General features: G+C 43.3%; 1 protein-coding gene and 1 long non-coding RNA gene across 7 annotated transcripts in view; one reads left to right on the top strand and one right to left on the bottom strand.

Moving 5' to 3' along the window:
• Positions 1 to 1317: 1317 nt before the first annotated feature.
• On the bottom strand, positions 1318 to 22705 carry LOC128851634 (uncharacterized). Of its 2 annotated transcripts, XR_008448993.1 has the most exons (5): positions 22497 to 22705; positions 12153 to 12260; positions 10497 to 10592; positions 7407 to 9366; positions 1318 to 7209 (listed from the first exon to the last, which is right to left on the bottom strand). It is a non-coding gene; the product is annotated as an uncharacterized LOC128851634 (long non-coding RNA). The 2 variants fall into 2 exon arrangements; XR_008448992.1 differs by lacking the exon at positions 22497 to 22705 and having other exon boundaries at positions 12153 to 13730.
• A 648-nt stretch (positions 22706 to 23353) lies between these two features.
• The window catches only part of SIPA1L2 (signal induced proliferation associated 1 like 2), a 138824-nt gene continuing 137117 nt past the window's right edge, over positions 23354 to 25060 (top strand). For all 5 annotated transcript variants that reach the window (XM_054061475.1, XM_054061470.1, XM_054061472.1 and 2 more), the window contains exon 1: positions 23354 to 23608. The gene's annotated coding sequence lies outside the window, so the exon portion shown is untranslated. The remainder of the gene's footprint in view (positions 23609 to 25060) is intronic.

Here is a 25060-nt window from a genome sequence, read left to right as displayed (position 1 = left end):
TGTATGTTGACAGATGCCTTAAGGCCTGGTGAATCCCACTCTTGATAGCTCTAAGGATGCAAATTCATACAGTTTGCTGAAGGTGCCAACCCCAGATTTAGAACAAGTGAGTAGCTGTTCAAATTAGAGACAACTGACAAACCAGCCTTAATGCAACAAATTACTAGTAACATCACACTCATCATAAAAAGAACATGATGTTTCCCATTCACCGTGGACTTATTTAGACATGGGAAAAAATCTGATACCGCATAAAATTGTCACAGAAGGCTGCATATGGCTGATGCCTTATATAGGTTTGAAGGAAATTCCCATGACCACATTTGACCTTCCTGTTTTTTAAAACACAATCAGCATCCGTGTAGTTTTGCACCTATGTGCTATTCTGTACTTTGCACACGATGAAGCTGCTGAGTTATGTTAAAATTGGCAAGATGCAAGTTGAAATACTTGCCAAGGTAGGAGTAAAATTAAGCTGTCTGTAAAATACACGCCTTAACATTAACAAACTTGGTTTAGCTATGGGACAAAATGTTCATCAGAGTACTGAATAAAATAGTCATTTCAGTGCATACAGAAAGAATATGAGAGTGTGTTTTTTGAAATACACACTCTTGATGCAATTCCCTTGCTAAGTACTTTCTTCTAGGAAATAAACATTGCCATACACGGTCCACTTTGCCATCAACTCATCTCTTTTATCCACCTGAGTTTCATGCACTTCAGTTTAATTCTGCAGAAGGAAAATCTTACCATATAAAGGATGAGCTCTAAGCCGCTCTTTGACGACACAGAAAATCATACTATACAACGAATCAGATTTTTTTGTTACCAGATATTTATCACTTCAGTCAAAAGAGTAGACGACATGAATAATTGTTCTGATTGATAGATTGGGGCCAGAATGCCGAGAACCTTGTGGGGCTGAGTATCTAAGAGCCAGTCTGACGAGATTCATAGCCACAATTAACATCAAACACTGTGCACAATCTTCTTGACATCTCTGGAAGCAGAGGCCTAGCATACAGTAAAGAACCTGTAGAAGTCTTTGAACAGCTGGAGTGTGGGCTTCTAGGTTGAGAAAAGTGCATTTTAAATATAGCACTAGACCCCCCAAGGGCTGGGTTCTAGTTTCTGTTCAGCTCTAGACTGTTACTTCACCTGGGAATGAATCATATCTCAGAATAAAGGTGTTTGACTGAATTGAGCAATTTGAATTTCCAGGATTAAAAGTACTCAAGATACAACAGACACTTCAAAATGCTTTGAACTAAGTAGGAATAAGTCACACATAGGAATCAATTAGTCGTATATTTGTTCATTTATTTATTGACAGAATTGTATTTTTTGATACTGAAGACTATAGATCCATACAAGTCGTGCTGCACCTCATTGGCTTTGGTGATCGTTTTGCTTCTGAATATTTTACTACATTTTCTTGCAGCCGCAGAATTCCTGGCTGAACACTGAGGACACATCTGGTATTCAGCTGCTGCAGTTGTTACAGTAGCACCACTGTCACAAAAGAAAGAATGGGCAAGTACACATCGCCAATGTCAGGCTCACATTTGAGGATCTTTGAAGGCAGAGAATTGAGAGGATGGGTCCTAAGTAGGATGGATGACTAGAGGCAAAAGTAGAATCTGAGACTATTTCAAGAAAAAATACAAATATGATTCCATGTCTTTGCAGAAGAGCTTCCTCCTGGGGACAATGAAAGGGATCTAATCTCACCTAATGTTAGAGGACTGCAGTGTTAAGTGCCTGCCTTTGGGATAACTTCCTTCATAAAAGGTGGAGAGAAAGAGGTGACTAAAGGTCATGATTGATTTTTTTTCTGTCCTGCTATCTACCTTAGGATGAGATTGATCACAGCTGCACTTAGAGAAGTTTCTTTCTCTGTTCACTACAGAGAGACCCTAAAGAGTAGTTTTGAAGTGCATGTCTACGCTGTAATCATTTACAGCTAAGAGAGGTGCATGTTACCCCTGCACCTTTTGTCCCAGGGCCTCTCTCTATCCCTGCAACTGAGTCAGGTAGCAATGTTCATCTGCTATGAAATACTTCCATACAATTTTCCTAATCTTTCTGCTGAATTTTCTCTGTCCTTCAGATGACGTGGAAAAATGCTTTCAAGAGGCTACAGTTTAAATCAAGTACATGACTTGAAGCCAAGCATATACTTAAATTACCTGATGAACTGATATCTCATTGATTTAGACATGACTTGTTCACATTTTAGTAGGCCGTAGGACAAAATGCTCAGAACCCAAACCTATCAAACCCTCATTTGTATAAAATATGGTATTGTAGGTAGAGTGATTTAGATTATTACAGGCAATAAGTAGATTGTAGTTTTATTTACTGTTATAGTGAAACTGTTGGAACAAATTGTCCAAAGCCTTTGTTGTAACCACATTACAACATTATTATTTTCTCTGAGGGTGGTAATGAGGATGAATTAGGCAATAATGCAAATCCCTTTGAAAATGAAAAATAACACAGAGGATCATTGTTTCTGTGCCCTTTGGGTGCAAAGGCTAAAATAAAGATCTAAGTCTTCTTCCTCTTCTTTCCAATAGCCTGTCTCTTTACACCCATAGTTTTATGATTTCTTCGAGCTCATAAATCTCAAACAAGTAGTAAGGATTGTAAGAAGAGAAAAATCATTTTATGAGATGAGTTTACATCAGTCTTCCTCATTGCCCTTATGTTCAATTATTTTCATCCTTAATGGTCTTCTTGTTTTCCTGTATATAAATCAAGCTACACTGACATGCAAAATTACAAAAAGGAAAATCAGCTGCTTGTTTTATTGTATGATGGGGATGGGCTACAGATGTATTTGATGCTACTAGCATCCAGGTAAAAACACCTGAAAAAGAGTTGCCTGTCTGTGTAAAATTTTCTTGATGCTGTCTGCTCCTTCTAGCCTACATCTCTAAAAAGACTGAGAGGGTGATCTTGTTGCTGTTGTACTGGCCTGCAGATCAGTGGGTACCTTGGCAATGCCAGGGGCACCTGACAGATCTCAGACGAAGTTCCTTCATAACTGTGTCTCTCTCTCATCTAAATACAGACCTTTTCCTTGTATTTTACACTGACAAGATTTTCTGTTTGCAGCTACAATTATTTTGCTACAGCATTCTTTATAAGAATCTGAATGGACAATTCCAGAGAGAGCAAGGATTTTAATTTGTATTTTTTACATAGATGTTTTCTACTCAGTCTGCTGAGTTGTAGTAAAAAGCTCTGTTTTTGGGGTACACATACATAATTACTTAAAAGAGCTGCAGATTTTGCTACTCCTTTCCATTTTACGAAATGGAATGGAAAATGCACTGTTGGTACACTTCCCAGTTCCCTCATTAGAACAAGCCTGGTAGCTTTGCCTACTCATTTGATTGTAAGGTTTTTACTGACCCATTTCCTTTTCTTGCACATTTAAAAGCACCAAAAAGAACAGGATCCTGATTCTAGTAGAGGCCTTTGGGTATTGCTACATCAAAATCACAATAAATGTTGAACTTCTGCAACCCTTCAAGCCACAAAAGAATAGGTCAAATACTTGAACCAAGGCTGGAAATGCTAAATGCCATGTTGATTAGGAAATATTATTTGATACTGTCTCAAAACATAGGATTGCATTTCAGCTGGTATAAGAGTTCTATATTTTTTTTGAGGTCAGTGGATCTCATACTGATTTAACTACTACTATCTGTTCGGATAGTAATTGTTTGGAATGAATGAGATGGCTAAAGATTTTTCTACTGGAGATGATGCATCTTCTACATGATTTGAAAAAGACCAAAGTTTAGAAGGAAGCAAGGGCAGAGACCATTAAATAACACGGGCATGAGAAACTAAAGCATGCAGAGGGAAAACATATTGAAGCTGGAGGACTCAAGATTTGTATTCAGGTTTGGAACAGTCTAATTAGAGGAAAACAAAATGCCAACTGTTCACCGTTGTGCAAATCAATTGAATATTTTGTATACGGATCTTGGCAGCAGCACTCTATGGGTCAAAGAACATTTGTTTGCTTTCAAATTATTTTCAAGAAATGAATGCTTTTTTTACATTGCTAGTGCCTAACTATCATTGTATGCAGTTCTGGGAAACTCACTACCTTTGTCACTCCCTAGTTTTGATTTGCCCTGTTTGGTTTGTTTCTTTAATTCTTCTCCTTTTTCTACTGGACTGAAATTTATGCTACTACTTCCTGGTCCATGAAACTGTAATCTTCTACTTATGCATTGAAAGCTGTGACGCTGGCCACATAGGTGCAGCCTTCTGCACTCTGCCCTGGCATGTTGTTTGTGATTACCACTTTGCGTAATACACACATCCCAGCCTCTTTAGTGACCAGTGCCAACATGCACCAGCTCCGATGGTAACTTCTGCATCTTGATCACTTATCTACTTTGTATTGGATTGATGCTACTAGTTTATTTAGGGCAGAACTTCATATAGGCATGTGGCAGTAAATATACATTCAGTTAACTGTTCTGAAGGTGTGACACCATTTAAAAGAATGTGTAGCCCACATGGTCATCCGTAATGTTCTCCTTTGCCTAAGAGGTACCGGTACAGTCAACGCTGGGGAAGGTGACTTACAATATCTTCCCTTCATGCTTTGTTGGCTTACTGATTATTTACTGGGGTAACAAAGTTCTGTGGTTAAAACACTGGACTGAGATCCAGGAGAGATAAGATAACTCTTCCCTTGACCATGGATGTTCTTTCTGATCTTGGAGAAATTGTTCAGTGTCTCTGACTGTTAGGAGTGAGAGCTCTCCCCTGTCTTACAGGAATGTTGACAGAGGCTTAATTTGTTTGTAGTGAATAAATCCTGCTAAAATTGTGCATTGGCTAAGGTGCAGAAGGCAACAAATGACAAGAAAGGCAGAAGTTACTATAAAGGATAGGCTGAACACAGAGGCCCAAGGCAACCAGGCTGCATCACTTGGTTTTGTAAAGATAAATTGAGTAATCCTTATGAGGTGCTGAGATATGTGAAAGCCAGACAAAATCCCAAATGTAAATACACCAACTAACAGAATATCCACTTGCACTTCTGTGAAAATCTGTGGAAATTTTTTTTTTTAAACTGTACCTAGGTACTTACAGCATTTTTTTCATCTGCAGAACTAAACAATGCAATATTCAGAGCTGGGGAAAAAGGTTAAATTAAAATAAACCTCAGCATTGAATTTTTGGCTATAAGACAGACTGAGCCGAAACTTAATTACATCCTTGGAAGCTAATGTGATGGCCATTTGCAGCATAGAGGCACATTAGGGAGTTTTTTCCATTTACAGCTTTCTTTTCTAACACATATTCAAATGTAAGAGCAACTTCTCATTTCAGAAATACATCCAGAAGTAAATTGTACTTCACTAGTGCTGTAACAGAGCAGGGTTTGGGGAGTGAGGAGTTACACCTGCAGTTCTCCATTTGCCGCTTTCGATGGTGTCACCTTCACACAAAGCATCAATCTGCTCCACATTGCAGAGGCCAGAATTGCCTTTCGTACATGCAAAATGTACTACACTTCTGCTGCTCCCCCATTTCTGCGCTAATCAATGTTCTTGGCAATGGTTTCTTGAATTGCATGGGTGAGACTTGAATGAAAATTGACATCTCATGGGTTCCAATCTGACTGAATTAGCCTTCAACAGAATTCCCTCAATTTTTGAAACAGCTCAACATCCTCTAGAGTCTTAAATAAAAGAGTCATCTTTTCATCAGCACTCATCAAGTACAGTGCACAGTAATGGGGTGAGGAGTGTCTGCATTTTTCTGAGCAGGGACATACATGAAAAAGTCATCAGCTAACCGACCAGGGAAGCAAGCCCCCTCATAAACTTAGTTTATACTTTTGCTGGTGTTTCTGGGAGATGGTGTACATAGACTAGCACACTAAACACATGCATCAGTGACTTAACTCACTTAACGAATTTCTTTGTTGTGACACAAACATGTTCTGCAGATGGATGTCTGCCTGTGAAGACCTTTTCAAAATTGCTCTGAAAGCAAGAAAAGCTTAATGCTAGCATATCTCAAGTCAGTTCTTTTACACTAGAGATGGACTTGTGTTTGTAACTGTTACCCGTCTTCAGCTGTTGCAACTCCAGGAACCAAGAGTGAAATAAAAGGCAATGAAGAAAAGATCTCTTATTAACTCAGCAGCCAGCCAGGGGGAAGTAAAGAAGACAGGCCTGGAGCATGCCCATGTGGGTGTTGGAAGCGATGCCCAGGACTTGTTGATTTCATTATGCTCCAGCATGCTGAGCAGCAAACCTTCAACCCTTCTCTTCCACCTTCCTGCTTATTTCCCTCTTTTTCCCCTCCTTCTTTATACTTTCTCTCACAAGCTGCTTACCTCCTCTTCTTCCTCCTTCTGCCTATATTGTCAACCGCTAAAAAAGCTGCTTGCTTCTATTGGCAACTTTGTGGGAACAGTACAGTTACCAGATCATAGACACAAGACTTGGCCTTAGAGAGTGCTCCCTGTATTTGTACTCCGTGCCTTTGGCTGTTGTGATGCCATTGCAGCTTGCCACCCAAGGAAGTGGAGTTAAGCAGGGAACTAGAACATGCTCCCTTCTCTCAGCGGCTGTGTTTGCTGAGAGTGAAAACTTATCCAGGTTTTTTCTACTTTTATCTCTTGATCACGACTGATCATCCCATCTGTCCCATGATTTATTTCCCTACATTGGAGGAAATTACCATTGTTTATGAATTCTGATTTGCAGAGACCAAAGAACTGAATGCCAAGGACTGCCATACAGAAATCAATGCTTGCATCAAAGATCAGGTGAAATGATCAGACAAATAATCTGTCTCTGTCCTTCATATTCATTTTGCTTTGAGAAGATCAGAAAATCACACATACTTAGTCATATTGCTAACAAGAGTGATTTGACTTCAGATTGGGCTAAGATCCTAATTTCCACTTACTTATACTATTTGAGAGTGATTAATTTCTTTGTTGTGACACAAAATAAACTACAAATTTTAGTGAAGTGAAGTAAGTGAAAGATTTACTGAAGGCAGATATCAGTCCTAAACCTGTTGACTTTTGCTGCTTTATAAAAATCAAAACATTTCAAAGAAATTCTGATTTGGGTTCTTCTTTTAGTTGCACTCACTTATTATCAGATCTTCAGACTATCATTCTTGAAGTCCAAAGCATTGTGGTCAATTCTGGTCAGAGGAAATAAGAACAATACAGATTAAAAAAAAAAAAAAAAGGAAAATAAAGGAGAGCAACCAAAGAATCCCTCTTTAGAGTTAGGAATCCCATTTTGATTAGATTGCATTTCACATAGATTTGCAAATGCTTCTGCTTTTGCAACAGCTGGTCTTTTTTTTTTTTTACAAAAAAATGCAGGTAACCTTACCTGAAACATTGCAAATGTCTTTGTTCCATAGTAAGACAGAGCCTTAACTCCGTGGGACTAGGTGGCTCGCAGACCATGAGTGCTTGTCACCTGGGATAGATAAGCCTACTGCACTTACTCTCTTAATGTCTGTCCTGATGATGCTGACATGACAATTCCATGCATTTTTCTTAGTGAAAATAGGTCAGTTTTAATTTTCATCTTAAATATAGAAGCAAATTTCAGTTGAACATTTCAATGTTCAAGGCCTGTTTTCGTAAGTGAAGAAAATCTCATAGCCTTGATTTCTACTGTTTTGACACTTTCTTTTATGAAGGTGTCAGCCTCTGACTTGTAGTGCAATTATTGCAGTGACACTGACACCTATATATTGGTGCTATTAACACTTCCATTTCATGCCCTCTAGATAAGAGCTGGCTCTTGGAAATCCTTTGGTTGAGTTATTTGCCTCGGGATGTGCCTGCAACTCAAAAATACACAAACCATAGGATTTCTGGCTTTTTAAAGCGGAAATGAAAATCTTAGTTGTCTTTATGACACATTCAATGTGTGCTGATTTTCAGTTGAAGCTGCATTTGTTATAGGTGTTATTTAATGTGTTGCTAGCGAGGCACAAAGGACTAGAATAGTTCATATTAAATTATTGGAGGAAATTTCTCCTTAAAATACAAGAACCAGTTCAGATTGTTGCAGTAGGTGTAGAATTTGACAATGGCACTTTATGGATGACTAGTTCTTTTAATTTATGGTCCATCAGACAGAACCAAGAGGGAGAAGTTGAAAGACTGTCATGACATCCATCAGCGCTTTCACCACTAAAATGGCAGGGCTATCTGTAGGCGTAGCTATTACTGCTGCTCAACACAAGCAGCTGTCCTGGAGGCAAGCAGAAGGCCCTTACTGTAAGACTTCTAAACAGGGCAGAATATTTATGTCTTTCTAGGGTGCTGGTATAACTGTAGCCACAGAACTTCTCTCAAAAGCTGATGAAAGATAAAAACAAATAAAAGTCTGCATTTTACTAAGTATACTACTTTCATCTGACACACACTTGTGCCTGCTGCTGCCTCTTCTGGGGTGACATGGACATTGATATGATAACAGATGGAATTATGAAGCACCTCACCTGAAAGTATGATCTGCTGCGTCACTTGAATGTGCTTGCTCAGCACTGGTGTTGGTACAAGAGCGGCACTAAGAGCAAGGAGCCAGATGAAGTAACTCACTGGCCATGGCTATGTTCTGCATTGCAAAGGAATAAAGAAAGTGTACTTCAGTCACAAGTATTCTCAGAAAAAGCTTAAGTAGTGCCCCTGCAGGAAGCAACTGGAGCACAGGTTTGGTTTGTCTAGTCAGAAGAGTGGGTGACAAAGATTCAAGGATTCTCAAGTCTTGACTCTCATGACAGTTCATGACTCAGATACACAGAGGTGTACCAGGATCAAGAGCAAGCTCAGACCTTCTGATGGTTCTCATCACGATGTTCACGAAGTGCTTACTTCAGTCTGAATCAGAAGCAACTCTTTCACAGTCAGCAGTTATGCTATCATAAAACCAGTACAACAGGACAATCAGGTCTTATGTTGATAATTATCCAGTTTCTTCACTTTGAACATTCCCAGCCATTTTAACAATGCTTTCCACACCTTCCCCGTGTGTTGTTATCTCGTCTGGCAGACTGAGGCTGTTTGATTTTCTCCTGGTGCCAACCACTGGTCTCAACATTGCTTTTGTGGCTTTTTTTGAGGAGCAGAAAATTGCCAGTGCATTTTGCTGGGTTGGCAGTGTCCCTCATGTGTAGTCAGGGTGAATAGATAGATGATGACTTAACAGTGATGTGGAAGAGGAGGCCTTGTGCTCACTTCTCTGCTGTGACACATGCTTCAGTGAAAGTCTCTTAATGTCCTCTCATCTCAGTTGTCCTTCTGAATTCCAGTTTCACCAGTTGCAGTTTATGAACCTACATAAGGCAGTATAAAAAGAGGATAAATTAGTAGTCCTACTATAAATCTATTTTGCAGGAAGATACAGTCCTTCATGCTGAGAGATGCTGAAATGAGAAGCTTTGATAAGCTTGCATTCACAATTTTTTTTTAATGTCTTACTCTTTCCACAGTGCCAGTTGTGTGGTTTATTTAAGCAAATGTAATATACACACCTTTCTCTCCACTCCTTGCAGCCTCCTGGCAAAACACTCTGTTCGTCTTGGAAAATTCAGCTGGAGTTGCTAAAGGTTTTGGCTCAACTTTTTCAAGAGTTCATTGAACTCTTTTTTTTTTTTTTTTACCTGAAGGAACCATCAGGTGACACATAGCAGTTGTCCAGATATCAGTGTCATCTGCTGCCTTGCCTCAGAATATTTTAGAGACAAAACACAGTGCCTAGCTTTTTCCTCAACTTTTCTTTTTCTTTTTTTTTTGACAGCTTAAGCTAGATAAGATGATTGTACCCACCATAGCTTCCCATTGCTGCCAGATCACTGCAAAAGAAAAACTGGAGCTAAATTTGGGTGTGCTCTCTCTTTTCATATATATTTAGTGTGCCATTCCTTTTCTTTCTCAATTCAAGCATCACTGTGAATCACTCTTAAAAGCATCAGATGTGGCCATTTCAAAGCATCACCTGCTTAAAAAATTCAGAGTAGATTGACCTGTTTTCCAGGGCTAAAACAGTTTCACTGACCTGTTAATTTTAAAGGATGTTTCTAGAAAGTAGCTTTCTTTTCTAGAGCCTGATGGATCTGATTTTGATGCCCTAAAGTCAGTAATAGTTCACCCCACATTCGTAAACATACCATTAATTATGAGTAAGAGCATCACCATCAAGCCTTATGTAAACTTGTTTCAAGCCTACCCGGTACACTTTATTCTTTTCTTTGCCCATTCTTATTTCTCTCTTCCCCCTTTGATTTTCTTATAGCCTTATCAGTTGTTTAAACAACAGATCCTGTCCTCTAGAACAACTTTCTGTTACTGCTCTTTGACTTTCTAAATTATTCCAGGTGGGATCTTACAGTAATAAAAACTGCTGTCAGTCAAGTGTAACATTTAGGCACTGTCAGAAAAGCAACAAATACTGGTTTTACATCACCTTGAGGCTCCTCAGTGCTGGCTGCTCCTCCGGTGTCCAGAGCATCCAGATGTGAAGCTGGCAGAGAGTTGCAGGAAGTTGGCTTATGCAACCGTACTACGATAGAAATACCCAAGAAACTATTTTAGGTACCGAAACCAACATTAAAAAAGAAAAAAAAAAAAAAAAAAAGCAGCACTGAGCTGGTCTGTTGCTGAGACCCATAGGAAACTGAGCTGGGAAGAGCACCGTGGCTCCCTGTGCCGGTGTAGCTTTCTCTATGCAGCACTGCCCTGGGCAGAGCCCCTGCCAGACCCTGACCCTACAACCTATGTGAGGGGGAAAGCAGAGCAAGACACTGGAGACCTGCATTCAGTTCTTGGCTGTGTCAAAGGTTTCCTGTCACCTTGAATATATCCCTTATTATCTTCTGTTACTATTTCCATCTGTAAAGTAGGGAAAACATGTTCCAACTTCTCATAGAATAATTGTGAAGGGAAATCCAAGAAAACATTTGAATGCTATTATAATAAGTAATAATGCCGGTAATACAATTCACGAATAGAGTGGAACAGAAGTTCCTGTTTCTACAGAAGGACAAAGCTTGTTCTTTTTATAGTATTCTTTACTTTTCTGGAGGTGCTCCTGGTTTCCTAATTCGTTTCATAAAGAGAGCTCTCCTCCCCTGCTAATGCATTGGAATCCAACAGTGGAGCACCACCAGCTCATGGGTAATGCCTCTTGGTCGCGGAACTCGGGGGGGGGGGGGGGGGAGGGGGGCTGACTTCAGACAATGCATGTGTGTCACCATTTTAAAAAAGACATGCTATGTAAACAAAAAGTTGTATTTTCATGTCACCAGATATTCAAAAGGCTATCTCTGTCCTGCGCTTGATCCTATTCCAGCTGGAGGTGGTGGGAGTTTTACTGCTCATTTCACAGGGAGCTGGGCTGGGGTGAGAAAGTTAGCAGTTATACTTAAACAGAAGAAATGCGAGCTAGGTAATCACTTCCAGAGCACTAGGGAAAGCAAGCATGTCTTATACCTTTCTGTCTGGAAACACAAGACTCTGACTAGTTCACACAGCCAGGGGCAGACTGCAGAAGTTGATCATTCTCACATCTTGAGGTTTGACAAGCCATTCTGCAAGAAGGCTTCATTCTCCTAAGAGTGCTTTCGTCTTTCTCTGCACCCCTTCTGAAAGGATCTCTGCTAGTCTCCTGGGAACCTGCCTCAGGGCCACTATCTGTGCTGGAATCCTAGATTTACTCTTCCCCCCCCCCCGCCCCATGCACCACTCTTCTTCAGCACACATCCTGCTTGCAGCAACACCGCAGTACGTAGTGCCTTGTGACACTGCTACTGTGCTGCTGCTTCATCCTCACACTACAAGGCTGTCAAAAGACAGTGCCAGAGCTGTGGCAGCTTGCTGATGAATAGCGGGCAGGGTGCTCCATGCCTTAAACATGACGCTTGCCTGAATGCTCCTGAACCCAGTATTAGACTGTTTACCAAGAAGCTTCCCAGCACACATAGGACAGGAATCCTGTCTCTGGAAACCCTGGGGAGACGCTTGCAGCTTATGAGGTACTTGCACAGCCCTGCCCCAAGTGGGATGCCTTGTGCTACCTTTGTGAGCAAGACCATCAACTGTTTTTGACTTCCTCAGGACTGACCTGTGCAAAAAAGGGCACTGGCTCCCATCTTTTCTTCACCATTGTGCAAAGCAGGTCAGCACCTGGGTTGCCACATTGCATGCAGTAAAGGCAACTGTCCTCAAAGACCTAGATGGAGACAGCAGAGCTGAAGCTGTGTTACTATATTTAGCACTTAACCAGAGCAAGCCACTGTTTGCACAAGGAAAGATGGATCTTCCTCACTGCTCAGGACAGATTTAGGAGTATGCATAGCAGCATTATCTCATGTTACTATGTCTTCATTATTTCAAGAGTGGCCTACTTCAACCGGCTGTAGGGCAATATTTTCATAAGGCATTAGGCATAATTACAATTAACTTTCAACTACCAAAACAAATAATCAGACTAAATGTATTTTCCTTTCCTTTATTTTGAGTTGTCTTTGCTCCTTTACTGAGTGGAGTTGCATGGTCTTTTGGAACTATTTTCTCAACCTTTCTCAAGTTTAAAGCAACCTGAAATAAAGAACTCATGATCACTTCTGCAGTGAGTATCTGGGCTTGGCTCCATCCACAGTAAAAACATATGCAAAATGAGGTGGGAGTTCCTGTTTGGGGAAAGGTAAAAGGCATATTGCAAGAACAAAAGCCAATTTATCACTTTTTTGTAACTCACCATGGAGTGACACTGCTTTGACAGGCAGTATACCTCACTGCACTCAGCAAGATATTTATGAGTAGCCAGAATCTCCCTTTGTACTGTGTGTGAAAAGCAAAGTAGGCCAGAGAAAGAAATAATTTTCTCTTAGTACAGTTATGCTTGCTCAAAACTTAGAAGATGGTATCAACAGAAGAACTAGCCTTTCAAAAGCAATGAGAATTAGGAGATTACCCATGTGTTACTGCCTCATTTACTGAATCTATGGAAAACTCTTTGGAAACTTGATCCACATGCCTGCTCGTTTTTGGCCACTATGCAGAGAGTAATTACATTATCAACCAACCAGTAAACCAGGTAAAAACCCATGGTGAATGCTACTGTTCCACTGATCTATTTAATGGATGAATGATCTTTTCATTTCAATCTGCATCTGATTTAGAGAGAAGGCAAAATAGAATAACAGTAATAAAACCATGGAAAAAAAAAAAGGGATGGGAATGTTTGCCTTGTTCTGTGAAGCATCGTACAAAGACCTACTTTTGACCAAGTTTGCAGCAATAAATCTGTGTGACTAAATTTAGTACTCTGTGGACCTAAGTGTCTTGAAAGCAGTACAGCCCTGTGGCTGTTACACTACCAGATTCCACAGACCTGCTCCCTCAGCTCAGCTTACTATTCTGGGTACTGCACTGCCCCGCCTGGCTGGCACACCTCCTGCTCTGGCTTTAGGGCAACCTCGCCAAGTTTAGACCAACTCCACGGTGATTTGTAAATGTACCCAAATTCTGAACCAGCGGTTTGTCAAGCAGGGAGGAGAAGAGAGGGAAAAGACCAATGTCGTCTGGCGTTTGAAAGGTGTGTACCATACTTCTTTCTCCTTCTCTGTCTACCAGATGCTTGCTGTAAGACTCCAATGAAGAAAACTAAAACACACCTACAACATCCATAAGATTTCAATCAGGCCAAAAGAGCAAGATTATGTGGTCACCTGGCTGCTCCAGTTCTCCTGTGTCCACAGTGGCAGGCTGTCAAATCCAGTCACTCACTTGAAATAACCTTCTAGCATAAAATGAGGAAAGCAACAGTAACAAATGGAAGTGATAAAACTGAGAAGAAAAAGAAAAAGAAAGAAAAGAAAGAAAGAGAAGCTGATGTGTTCTTAAGTTTCTCAAATATACAAGCAATTAAAGATCAAATTAGCTGCAACCGAAAATAGCGGGTCTCAGCTAATGCCATGTGTGTCTGTTGTAACCCTCCCATGATGCCCCACCAATGCCAGTAGCCAGACCAGAGAACCTGAGATGATAGCCTTTTTTTTTCCAGGCCTGGCAAGGTAAACATGTCTACTAGTGGCTGAATCATTGTGCAAACTGGCCACCTAAGTAGCTGTGGGTAGCAGAGCTGCTCAGGTTGACACCAGCTGGCTGAGCAATAAAGCCTTTGCCGTAATGTCCTCTCTTGGCTTGACTAACTCAAACTTTTACTGCTCAAACCTGTTGTTGCCCCTATGCAGAAAGTACCCCAGAGCAGGCAGGCAGCCGAGTGAAGCTGCTAGCATGTTGGCTCTCCTGGGGTACCAAGGCTCCCTGCCAAAATCAAGTAAATAACAAGTTGGTGCTGAGCAAAATCAGGTCAAAGAGCACCAGAATTTGGCTGGAATCACCTAAAACTTAAGAACACAGAAGCCTGAGGGGTATTTGCAATGTTTCTTCTGTGGCTTGCTCATTTTTGAGGCAGAATGCTGGGTGAATTCAGGAGTTTTAATGCAGCATCAGAAGCATAAAGGTGACGTCCTCACACTACTTCAAGTGCCTGGTGAAGAGTCATAGTAGAAAAACAAACCTCGCTGAACTGTTACATGTCTCCTGATAGATGAGTCAGAAACTCTTTGTTTCCTGCTACACTGTTACCAATTTAGCAGGCTGCAAAACGAGAAAATGGAGCTGTGGATGACAAAGAAGAGATAATTTGTGAAAAATGCCCACAGCTTGTGAGGTAGATGAAAGACAAGATACAGCAATTACAAAATACCATGAGACATACTATGTGGGCAAAGGGTGTGTCCAGGTTCTTCAAGCATTTGAGCAGTTAAAATCCAAGTTATCATTCTTTCCAACAGTTTTCAATGAGCAGAAGCAAATACCTTCTCCAAAGACCACTAGCAGATGGATCAGATACATATTGCATCTGGCACCAAATGAAAGGCAAACATTTAGGGTCTAGTGATCTCCAGTTTGCATCCTTTGTGAATTCTAAGGGGAAAAGTGTTTTCTGCTGGGAAAGTGCAGAAAAAAAATAGTGCTACCAGCGGGATGTCACAGCACAGAACAAGAGCAGAAGTTCAGAGGTTATTATGGAGCCCAGTTTCAAGATTACTCACCTTTGCTGCTCTCATGTGAGCCAGACTTACCGGTGAAATTAATTTCACGTGTATGTGATCTAGGTGAGGCCTCATCATCCATCACATAACCCTAAAGATAAAGCATTAAGTACAGCTTCGGGCCATGTGAGAATTATCAAAATAAGTGAATTTGTATTTTGATTACACTAGATATAGTTCAGTGAACTAAAACAAATGACTTCTGTAAGACCTAGGAATCCTTCTGTGAATTAAAATGTTCTGCATTTCAACTCCAAATATTGGTCAGAAGGGCAATTATATGCAATAGGCCTACAGAATAAGCCATGATTTTTTCCTATCATTCTGCTGTTTCAAACTGAATACCTTAAAAATGAGAATTTGGAGATGTGACGTAGAATGGGAGCTTAAATTCTATTGGCACAATTTGAAAAGTAAATAAGGAGGTCAATAGCAACTTAACAAAGAACCATGCTTGAGGGAGGCATCTCCCTGGGGTCCTTGACAGTATGGCATCTACATTCTCCCGTATTTCAGGAAGGAATTTAGAACAACCTCAAAGGGAAAATGATTCTGAGAAAAGCCAGGGGAATTATTATGAGAAACGAAAAACAGATCATAGTGAAAAATGCTGAGTGTGCTGTTTCCTTTATAATAGAACTGACTGAGGAGTAACTCCGTTACAGACTGTATGTACAAACTGCATATACATGCCAGCACTGAGCACGCGGCAGGAATCAACTTTTCGGTATAGTGGACAAAGGTATAATAAGATGCATTAACTGAAAGGCAGACAGTTCAAACTAGGAACAACGTAGCAAAAGCAATTGAAACAATTTACCAAGGACACTGAATTTCCCATCAATGAGAACACATATAGAAGGACTGGAAATTTTTCTAGAAGACACCTAGTTGAAACATAAATTAATTCACAGAAGTTCAATGGCATGTCACATACAGGAGGTCAGACTAGATTATCACAAATGAGCCTTTAGAGCGCTAAAGTCTAAGACTTTATGGGAGATTGAAAAAAATATTAGCAAATTTTCTTCCAGTAGAATGTCCTTAACAAAGATCAATCTCTATCAATGGATTTTCCATACTTTCCACCACCATCTTAAGTCTTTCCCAAATAAATTAGATTAGTGTAGTGAGATCAATAGAGATTTCATAGCGTCTTCTCCTTTTCGGCCCGCCTCGGATATTGAAAGAGTTATCTATTCTAAATGTATACAATCTCCTATTTCATTTGAGAAACAATGCATCCAATTATATCTTATTAAAACACCTTAAAATGAAAATCTTAATGAACACAGTAAAACTGCCAAATAAGAAATGCCAAAACTATAAAACTTTTTAAAAAATTATCTCTGTACACTTATCTATCAAGAGCTGAGGATTTTTACAAAATAATTATGTTTATAGTTTCCGATTTCAGATTTTTTCTGAGATAGTCAAGTGCAAAAGTTCTAGTTGGACCATGTGGAAAATTATCTTTACACAGCTCCACTGATTTTCTTTTATCTTTCAAATACTTCAAACTTGTCATGTGGTAAAATCAAGTCTGGAAAATGTCAGTCCCAGAAAACGTGCTGGTTGAATTAATAGCAACAAGAAGAAAGAGGATTGGTTATAATAAAAACTGAACTCTGTGATAATTATAATGGAATTTTGGTGCGTATTATCAGTTTGCCTAACCTAAGATGCAGACATTAAGAGATCTGCCAGCCGATGTTGCCCAGGAGATGTTCTGAAGCAGCCTGTCTCTTGATGCCTCGGCTGCCTTTCCTCTTTCCTCCATGGCTGACTTCATTCACATGCCTCATCATGCCAATTTACTTCAGTCCTTTTACCTCCCTCCCCAGCAGAGTCAGATGTTGCAAATTATTTACAGTGAGGAGATTCCCTTACTGGGTGAACTTTCTGTTACCTGGCAGGAGAAATTCCTCAGGAATGAATGCAGTCTCAGTATCTGTGAAACAGCTAAGGGATTAGAGATGTCTTTTCAAGTCATTGAAGGTTTCTGATAAAGAGTACAGCAGAACTCCGCTGGAAGTGGGTAAGAGTGCTGATCCCGTAAAAAAAAAACTGTGGGAGATGTTTTTGCAAGTAGAAACTGAATATTTGTGTTAAATATTACTGCCCCAGTCCCAGTAAAAAGATATATATGTGACGCGTACAAATTTCACTGGCTTTATCCAAGTCAACCCACACTGCTGCAGATTGGTTATATGTTACCCAGCATGGCAAGACATAGAGGATTCAGACTCGAAATGTCCACGGTATAGTTTGATGAGCACAGTGCAAAATGAAAGTGCAAGAAAAAAAAATCACCTTTTTCCTGCTTCTGTGTGCCTCTTTTCTTTCACATATGTATTTTAAAGACTTTGTGTCCATTGAAAGACCCTCAGGTGGAAGCTGTAGTAGAACTGTATTGAGTCAGGTGCGCTTTTGTCTTGCCATCACCAGAAGAAAGACACTTGGTGGCTTTCCAGGAGCTCCTTGGCAGAGGAGAGGCTACAGATGCCTTGCTTGACCATCGTCTTACCCTTGGAGATATGTCCACTGCCAGGTCACCCAGGTTCTGCTTCCTGTTACATTCAACTAGGGTGCACCTAGCTTATTATCTGATGCACATTACAGTGAAGGAAAAAAAAGAATGCTCTGTCACAAGTGAAATTGTTGGGGAATTAGTGAAACAGCGTGGAAATAAAAGAATGGCTTCTTTCCACAGTAAATGGAAGCCAAAACAGCTGTGAATCTCATTTCAGCATCTAGCACAAAAACATTCAGCCTGGTTATAGTAAAGATGATAATATTATGTTGTTTAATCTTATCTGGATATGTCTCCTCTAGTGGTTTCCTGCTGCTAAACCACAGAGAAGAGAGGCAGTAGTAAGTAAACTAGAGGAAGTGAGATGAAATACTGTATGCTCCTTTGGTTAACAGGGGATTAATGTGAAGGATATTGGCAATTAAAACCAATAGTATTTCCCCCCATCTGGGCTTTCAAAACCAGTTGCAGAAGATACAGAGGATGTTTTGTTTCACTGAATTGCTCATAGTTTAGCGAAGCCACTGGGATGAAATATTAGTATTGCAATAAATTGTGCTTGCACTTTATGAGCAAGATGTGAAACAGGCACTTCGTAGATTGTGAATACATGGTTTCACACACCTGATGTCCAAATTAAAGGGCAACTTGGGGTTAGAAGAGCAAAATCCACCCTTAGCCTACTCTGAGGTACAAGAAACTGCTGAACAGTTGTGGTTACTGTAATAAGAGCTCTTGTGTCCCCAGGCTCTGTGTGTGTGTGAGTGTGTCTGGCTCCAGGGCTGCTGGATCTACAGAAGCATGAACTCTGGGGATCTGCCTGCAGTGCTGAGCTTTGCAGCAGCTCATGGATGGCATGGTTATTCACAGGCAGCGTGTGAAGCCAGCGGCTGCCTCCCTGCTACTGCTCACATCTTTCCTCTGGTGTGACCAGTGTGACTTGAGATTGCTCCAGAGACATAGCCAGAATTCCCCTGCAGGATGCCTCACCTCATTAACTACATCAGGAAATACTGAGCAATGTCAGCGAAAAGATTTGTGTGTGAGATGACATCTTTATGCATTGGTGAGATCTTGTGCTCAGCTCTTACTTCACCTGGAATTCTAGGCTTGTACCCAAGACTGAGGAAACAAACCTAAACTTTCTTCAACTTGCCTATTCATGAGTGCCTTGTGTCAGCAAAACGTGCCTCCTCATGTGGCTACTGGACTATTGCTCCACCTCCAGCACCACTTCCAAGGATCCCACTCTAACCCACTTCCCCAACAACAAATAGAAAAGTCCATTTTTGTTGTTAGAGTTGTCTTTGCATCACTGGAAACAAACAGTCTGTAGGAGATGTTGGAACAACTCCGTGCATATTAATAGTGCCTAAAGACTGGCTTCAAATGTGGCTGAGCTGGGTACTTTGAAATTAAACATGATGAGGAGGAGTGAAGAAAAGATACTGCAGGAAAAAGTTGGCACTCCCTCTTAATCAGAGCCTTCCAAGCTGTGGCCTGTGGGGTGTCTTCTGTCTGGCTTCTGCTTGTATGTTATCTGGCCCACAGCTGAACTGGGTCCATATTGTCAAAGTCGGGGCTGTCCTGCTGTAAGTCACTTATCCCAAATCTGGGGCAAGTAAGTGTCGTTTACTAGACAAGTCAAGAAAAACGCGGACATCCTGGAAGAATTAGAAAGTGAAGAGAAAAGCAGTCTCCTCCTTTCTCCCCACCCTTTCAATTACATTTTTATGTTTATCAGTTTTTAGTTTGGGCAGGGGATTCCTCTTACCCCAGTTGCCCTCATGCTCCTGAGCCCTGAACAGCCCTTTATTGTTGCAAGAAGCTCCTATTTACCTCTTTTCACCTGTGTTCTGGTTTCTGGCCCTTGTTATTCTCTTGTTGACTCCCTGGGGGTACACAGATGGTAGCCTGGAAGCCAAAAGGAATGATACTGGAGGAGTGAGAGAATGAGGGAGAAAAAAAAGTAACAATGAAAAAAAAGTAGTGATCACAGCAAGCCTCCAGACCCTCCTAACGGCAAAACCCTCACACATATCAGTGTGCTGGATCTTGTCAAGGTGCAGATAATGTATAATTTTGGGAATGCAACCTAAACACATTTAACTTGTTGGCCGTAACCATTTAGGCCTGTTAAGGTAGCACGGTTCCACCATGAAGTACAGTCTGTCAGCCGAGAAATATCTTTTTATTCACATGCAATGCAGGACTTACAGAGCAGAATGCCTAAGCATTTCTCATGTCTAAATTAAGACCTTCTACACAGGCTGTAGGCAGAGTACGCAGAGAGCTGAATTCACCCCGTGTGCAGGAAGGAGTTAATCTCACCACTGCAGTCTGCTAGGGATGCGCTAGAGGTTTTTCAGAGGATAAGGAAATGCTATGATTTACAGATAACTTCTGGCAGGTTTTTTTAGCATAGTGTTCTTTGGGATAGCAGGCGAAACAGTAAAATCTTGTTGGAGAGAGCTGATTTGCATCCAAAGTGCTTTATAAAACGAGGCTTTAAAAGAAAACCCAGTGAGCAAATGCAAATATTGTTCTTGGCGTACAAAATATTACATCTCTGTTACCTGTGAGCACAGCCAGCCACCGTCCTAAGTTTTCACGGGAAAGGCCGCCCGGCTTTTAGAAGCCTGGCTGGGCTGCGCCGAGGCTGCGGGCAGCAGCCGGCTCCCCCCGCGCACGGCCCGAGGACGCCTAGCGGCAGGAGCAGCGCCGCGGGGAGCCCTGCGGGGGAGCGCAGCAGCGGGAAAGGGGGGGCGGGTCAGGTGCTGCTGGGGCGGCCGAGGGAAACAGCGTTGCGTTAGGAGCGTTAATTGTTCGGTTATTAACGCGCACCGGTCAGGGGAGGGGTATTAATGACAGGGTGCAGGGAGGCACTTGCAGACCTGAGCAGAAGGACCAAAATGTCTCTGTTCCTCTCCTGTGAGACCTCATCTGGAGTATTGTGTCCAGCGCTGGAATCTTCAACACAAGAAGCATATGGAGCTGTTGGAACGGGTCCAGAGGAGGGCTACAAAGATGATCAGAGGGCTGGAGCACCTCCCATACGAGGACAGGATGAGAGAGTTGGGGTGTTCAGCCTGGAGAAGAGAAGGCTCTGAGGAGACCTTGTAGCGACCTTCCAGTACATGAAATGGGCTATAAGAAAGCTGGGGAGAGACTGTTCACAAAGGCTTGTAGTGATAGGATGGGGGGCAATGGGTATAAACTGGAGAGGGACAGGTTTAGACTATACATAAGGAAGAATTCCTTCACCGTGAGGGTGATGAGGCGCTGGCACAGGTTGCCCGGGGAAGCTGTGGATACCCCATCCCTGGAGGTATTCAAGGCCAGGTTGGATGGGGCCTTGGGCAGCCTGATCTAGTGGGAGGTGTCCCTGCTCACGGCAGGGGGGTTGGAACTGGATGATATTTAAGGTCCCTTCCAACCCAAACTATTCTATGAAAACACATAGCATGATGTAGAGGGAGTGAGGGTTAGCCCAGGAGGTCGAAAAAAGAGAAGCAAAGTCAGGAAGGACTGGTGAGGACTCTTGCTAAAGAAGATCCTGAGAGAGTTTGGAGAGCAGTTGATCTGGTCATCCAGTTTTCCTTCAAAACAAGAGGCAGAGAGTGCAACATGAATGACAGTAAGGAGAGAAAAAACAGCAATTTCTGCAAACGGTCTGAACTCCAGAAGGGCAGCTCGTCCATGGAGCGAAAGGGAGTCATTGAAATAAGCAACCAGAGCACTCCAGTAATGAGAGAGCTTGGCCAGCACAGAAATCAGAGACAAATAGTGCCTACCGTACTCTGTGCATGCTTAGCACTCTGCTAATTCCCTGTCTTTCCATTGACATTTCCTGGGCTAGTTTTTAAAGGAATGAACTTTCCAGGAAGAACACTGTCTAGAACACAATTAAAGTGGAAAAATATACGGTTCCTTTCACTTGCAGTGGTTTGTTTGTTGTTTTGGTTTTTTCTTTTTTCTAAGGCTACTTGTCAAGGCAATAATAATATTATTCCTGTGGTCTTGCTTCAGTACAGAGGCAGCCTGCTGCCTAAATGGGCCAGTGATTTTGGGTAGAAATGATAACATTCAAAAATGTCATTTCTACCAAAACAATAATTGCTCGAGCAATCATCCAAACGCTAACTAGCGAATGTAACATTTACCAGTACTTTTAGAGTAAATGTTGACAGCTTAAAGTTTGTTCTAATAAGCCTGCATGAACCTATACTTAAATTTATGGTTGTGGACTGTATTTCTTGATTTAAATGTATATTAAAGGAACAGTTAAACACAATAACCTAGAATTTGGCCTGCCTTGGGTGGTTTGGATCTTTGGCATACACGTGGCAGTTTCTTTCCGCTAAAGCCTTCTGCTCTGTTTCCAGCAAAGGGCAGGCAGTGAGGAGAAGTTTACAAGGCAGCGGAATACTTGTAAATGTCAACGTGCAGGCTGAGCTGAGTGAACTGGTACAACCAGAAAGTTCCGTACCCATGAGAGGTGGGTGCGGGTGGAAGGGTAAGGAAGCAAGACAAGACTGGAAAAAAAAAAAAAAAAAAAAAAAAAGAAAAAGAATCCTGGGATGTTTCTGTAGGGTTCTGCAGGAGTAGAATTAAATCTGATGATGTTATAAACCTCGTAATTTGGGGTAACAGATGGGAGCAGCCACATAGGTTTTGATAACATCTTCTATTTTGCAACCTCTGTGTAGAAGTGGGCCCTGTGTTTGCAGACAAGGGGCTCTTGCAAAACTGGCCCGCAGAGTAGAAATAGGGAAATCCAAATTCCAAACCCCGAGTTTGGATTACTTACCAGAATGCATGAAGGAGGTGGAGGAAACGCGGATACCTCACCATGGCTTATTTGTCAGGCAAACTAAATCTGTTGAGGGCTGTACAACACAGAGGCGCAGCACCGCTGCTCCCGGCCATCTGCAGTTCCAGAGCGGCACGCAGGAGCCAGAGCTCGGAGGAGACTCGAGGACTCCTCTGCCCTGAGTCTCTCCGCTATAGGTGCGACGCTCTAGGTAAGAACAGGCGCTGCGGGATGGGAACAAAGCCACAAGGCCAGAGGCTGTCGGGCGGGATCTCGCTGAGATAACACCGAGCCCAGCAGGATGGCAGGGCGCCCCGGGGGCTCCCGAGGGAGCCAAGGAGGCGCAGGAGCTCGCGGTGGGGGCAGCGGGGCACGGCGGGGGCACTGGGACAGGCCGCGTTGTTTGAGGGTCTTAAAAGCGGGAACGCTGGTCCGTGCGGAGCAGAGGCTGTGCCGCCCCGCTCCGCTGGGGTTTGGCTTGGGCAAGGCTGGGGGGCTGGGGGGAGCGGCGGCCCTTCCCAGGACCCCGTGCCCTGTCCCACCCCCACAGCCTGTTGCTCGCTACCGTTCCCGAACTCTTATCCCGTCCCCAAGCATCCCCTGCCGCGACCCCCGCCCCGGTGGGTGAATGGGAGATGGGGGGGAGGCGGTGTCCACGCCGCGGGGCGGGACCCCTTTTGGCTGCGCGACAGCGCGAGTGGCCAGTGAGGAGTTGGCGTTTCCCGGGGTCCAGCCGGTGCATCCAATGGGAGGCTGGGCCGGCGGGGGGGGGGGCGGTACTGTGGGTGTGCGGGAGCGGGCGGGTGTCGGTGCTGCCTCCGCCCCTCCCGCCGCTTCTCCTCCCTGTCCGGAGGCTCAGCCGCACTCGAGACCCGGCGCCGGGCAGAGCGAGCGGCGGCGGGCGAGGATAAGGGGGTGGCGAGAGACGAGCAGCCGGGAAACCCCCCCCCAAAAGGCGCCCTCACCCTCTCTTCTTTCCCGGTTCCATTTACCGGCGCGTCCCGCGGGAGCGGGGAGGAGCGCGGGGGGCGCAGCCCGTGTGCGCCGGGCGGGCCATGGGGGTCCCGCGGCGGCAGCAGCCGGAGCGCGGGCAGCGGACACGGCACCAGGTGAGGAGCGGGGCTGCCACCGCCCCCGTGCCCCGGGGCAGCCGGGGCTGTCCCTCCCGGGAGCGGCTCGGTGCGGCGGGGGGGCCGTCGGGAGAAACGCTTCTCCTCGTCCCCCCATCAGGTGCTCTCGAGAGCCCCTTTTTGCTCCGATAGGGGAAGGAAATCTCGGCTTCTCCGGGCTGCGCGGAAGGACGGAGCGCTGCCGGGAGGAGGCGAGGAGCCTCGGGGCTCCCCATCACCCCCCGCCGCGCCGGGGCTGCCTCCCCTTTCTCCGCGGGGGTGCGAATGGGGTCGGTGGGCACCTGCGGGGCGGCTCTGCCCCCCGGCCCCCTATTAGAGCGCTCTGCCCCCCCGGCTGCCCTATAGAGAACGGCTGCAATCGCGGAGCAAGTTTGCCTGGGTCGGACGCCTCTCGGGTGTCGCTGGTTCCCGGAGCAGAGCCGGTGCGGTGGGGACCACCGGGCATTTAGGGTGGCGGAGGGGAAGATTCTTTAGCCCGTGCAGTTTCCTTTAGGCGATTTTGACGCTATTTATGTAGTGAGAGTAGTCGAGGCGCAACCTGTATCTTTATTTTATTTATTTATTTTTTTCGCTCCTTGTTATCTTTTGTAATAATACTTCGATACGTGTTGGGTCGTCCGTTCTCCGGGATTAGTTAAATGAGAGTCAGCCGGGATCGGCTTTGCCGTAGCTTTTCTTTTCTGGGCTCTGTGCCGCTCCTGAGGGGCTCCGCAGCGTTTTCCCGAGGCGGTGGTGCGCGTCCGTGGGAAGGTGGGAGCAGCGCTACCCGGTCTTGACAAAGACAGCTCTGAAGTTGACAAATTTCAGAGGTGGCTATTAAGGTTCACGAAGCAGGTCCACAAACCGGCTTAGTACTTGATGCGGGATCGTTTAAACACATTGGTAGTTCGGGTCTTTGCTTTCGGCTCGGGTTTTCTACAGGAAACGAGTTTTATTTTATTTTTTTTTATGATGCAGAAGACATGCAAAGTTAGAGAATTGCGCATGTAAATTCTCCCCAGCTCTTTTGTGCGCAGTTTTCACTTCTAAAAGTTAACGCTAGATGGCTTTCTTATATCAGATATCCAACAGAGAAGGAAAGCGTGTAATCTGTCTCTGCTGCCTCCTGTTTCTGTATTTGTCTATTTTTTTTCCTTCGCATGAATAGTAAACTGCCTTCTTGATCGGTTTTGCACTGATTAGACCGGCGGAGGAGTTGAAGTTTGCTTACTAGCTGACTCAGTTTATTGTTTTGATCAGCTCATCTTGCTGCATAAAGCCATTTTTTTGTATACATACTACAGATATCTAAAGGAAGTTTGTTTAGTCGGGAGATAGCTCTGCAAAATATTTAGGTTGCTTTAAAGGAAGGCATCTGGGTAAGGAGGCATGTTTGAAAATGGGGAGAAAAAAACCCCACAATAGTTCAGTCTTAATTACTACTTAGTTTGG

This window comes from Cuculus canorus, chromosome 3 (assembly GCF_017976375.1).
Source record: "Cuculus canorus isolate bCucCan1 chromosome 3, bCucCan1.pri, whole genome shotgun sequence".
Lineage (NCBI taxonomy): Eukaryota > Metazoa > Chordata > Aves > Cuculiformes > Cuculidae > Cuculus > Cuculus canorus.
Note: the sequence above shows the minus strand (reverse complement) of the source record. Positions and strands in the feature narration are given on the sequence as shown.